We start from the raw sequence: 2,695 nt of genomic DNA, 5'->3' as shown, positions 1-2,695 counted from the left end.
GGCAAGCACGGCGGCGAGTGCGCCCCCTCTGGATCTTGAGCACGGGAGGGACCTAATTGCTTTTTTTAGTTTGTTTTAGGACCTGATTGCATTTTTAAAAGTTTAAAGGGACATGATTGCTTTTTTAAGTTTGCAGGGACACTGACATGTGGGCCCCAGTTATCATTTAACGGTCAAACAAACAGTCAAAACAATAAGTTTTCTTACATGTGGGCCCCAACTGTCATAATGACGATCAATTGTAAAGCACTGGACAATTAGAGTTTTTTGAAACAGCCAACCCCTGATCTGGTAGTTATCAGTGAAAAAAAAATATTTGGTAGTTTTTTGGAACCCTAGCCTGTAAAGTAGTAGTTTTATGCTATTTACTCGCAACTGCCATGGTCGGCTGCACCACGCCGTCGAGAACAAGCTTCCAGTTGCTATTTGTACATGAACAAATTTGGATGACAAAATGTTCCGGTTGAAATCATAACAAACAACACCATCTCGATCTGTTTTTCCAGACTCATTTTTGTTATTTACAACACCAGTTCATCTCCTCTTAATCTGAAAGACTGAAACTGTAGCTTCTCGTGCAAACTACATCAACCTCAACCTGTTAGGTATGAGCAGATACGTTTCACGGCGGAGTGCAGACATGGCAGTGACAGTCACCCTCCTTCCCTCTCGCTGCGAAGCTCAGTTTCACGGCGGCGTCTAGCTGGAGCAATTGCGGCGTCGAGCGAACATCGACAGAGTTCGAAGGGTCTTTTTTCTTTTCATACGTGATTGGGCTTCATTTATGGGCCGCAACGGTTTTAGGCATTGCTGTGCAGCTTGCCACGTTCCAGCTGCGTGCCATCGGATGAGGCATCGACGGGCGCTAGACATCGACGTCCCTCTGCAGTAGTTGCTGCTACGTTAGAGGATCTCGTTCCTCCAACGAAGGGAACGCCGGCGGGGAAGGAGCAGGACAGATCCGGCACAGGTATGTGTGCGGCCAGATCTGGAGGGGGGCGCCGGTAGCATGAAGATGCAGGTGGGGCGGAGGGGGAAGGTGCCGGATTCGTCAGCAGGGACAACGTCATCTATGGCTCGAGCTCTAACCTTGCGATTCTTAGTGTTTTTTTAAGCATGGGTGCTGTGATTTCGTTTCTTGGATTTTTAAGCATGGTGCTGTGTTTTCGATTCTTGTTTCTTTAATACTCCGATCTTGTATGGCTCTGGATACACTAGTATGTGGTTAGCTTTTCATGGCCATGATTTTTTTTCTTTATTTCTGTGATGTCCAATTTTCTTGAGAAAATCAATGTCAGTTGTGATCATCAATGAGTACTTTTGCTGGTCTTTGATTTTTGTTGAGGTGTCCCCTTTTGATCTTCACTCCAGTTACAGAAAAATGTTCATAAACCAGTGAAATTTTGTGATGTCTTGAGGAATCCATTTAACTTTGATAGTCGATGCTTCATCCTGCTGGAACTTAGTAATGGTTTTGATGGTTTGTTCTTGATGTGCCAATCTAAGGCTAATAATTACTTCATTTGAGTAGGGTAAAGTTTGAATTCGTACCACTGATTGCAAAGATCTGAGTGGGAAAGAATGTTGTACTATTTTGATTCATGTAACTCTGTTGACATTTTTCTGAAGAACACCTCATGAAGGGTGTTCGTGCCTTTCTGTGCAATTAAACAAAAAGAAAAGTTTAGCTAGTTTCCCGTGATTAATATGTTCATTTCGGTGGATAACTAAGCTGGCTGAAGAAATAAATTTCCCCATTGCCAAGTCCTTGTAAATTAAATTAGCTATAATTAGCAGAACTGTCGGCAGGTGTGCCTTCATTGGTTTGGATTTGGACAATTAGCTGATTACCTTTTGATTGATGTGTTATATCTAGCATGATGCTATAACAAATGTGTTTTAGTTTTTGCTTCTGCAGTATAGTTATGGCATATCCTAGTCAGATACAGTATAATTTATGTTAATGCGTTTTCCTTCATTATCTGGAAACACTGGGGTTGTTTCTCATGCAAATGTGTTTATGTGATTATTCTCAGACTGCTAATAGGAACTCCAAAAGGAGATGGAGCTTAATCCCAATCGCAAGAGTGATCTACAACATACGTCGACAAGAGAGATGGCTCAGTGATTAACCCATCTGGCTGGTTAACCGCATCCGTACATGAAGATGCAATCTGTTCTTTGTGTTCTTGAGCAGCTTTGGGAGGAGGAGGAATTAGCAAGGATGAGCGGCAGTGGCAATATGCTTGCGTGAGTGAGATGCCATGTGGTTTCGTAAGTGAGCACTAGGCATGTCTGATGTAAAAAGGGTGTTGATTAAAGAGACCATAGTGCTTTAACATAATCTTGGCACAAATTACCTATCCTGGAATTTGTCCGTGGTGGTGCTGAGGAATAAAATGTCACCACTTGTTCATTAACATTCACAAAATATGTTGATTGTTGGTTGTTACACTGTCTGAGCATGATGGTTGGATCCCAAGTAACAAAATTGGGTGCTAATGATGGTTGGATCCCAAGTAAGAAAATTAGGTGCTAGTGGATAGAGTTCATCCACGTGGGCGTCAAAACTAATGGTGAAGTGTAGCACCTGCCAGGATTCCTTCAACTGTTCCCACGAGCGGGTCAGTGCGCTGGAACCAGATCCTCTAACATTAAGAAGGAAAGTTAGAGAAGCTACAATCCTCTAACTTAC

General features: G+C 42.7%; 1 long non-coding RNA gene across 1 annotated transcript; it reads left to right on the top strand.

Annotated features, from left to right (window-relative positions):
* The first annotated feature begins 658 nt into the window (after positions 1–658).
* On the top strand, positions 659–2,422 carry LOC119319118. Its single transcript, XR_005154357.1, has 2 exons — positions 659–970; positions 2,037–2,422. It is a non-coding gene; the product is annotated as an uncharacterized LOC119319118 (long non-coding RNA).
* Positions 2,423–2,695: the final 273 nt, after the last annotated feature.

Source organism: Triticum dicoccoides, chromosome 6A, assembly GCF_002162155.2.
Source record: "Triticum dicoccoides isolate Atlit2015 ecotype Zavitan chromosome 6A, WEW_v2.0, whole genome shotgun sequence".
NCBI lineage: Eukaryota > Viridiplantae > Streptophyta > Magnoliopsida > Poales > Poaceae > Triticum > Triticum dicoccoides.
Note: the sequence above shows the minus strand (reverse complement) of the source record. Positions and strands in the feature narration are given on the sequence as shown.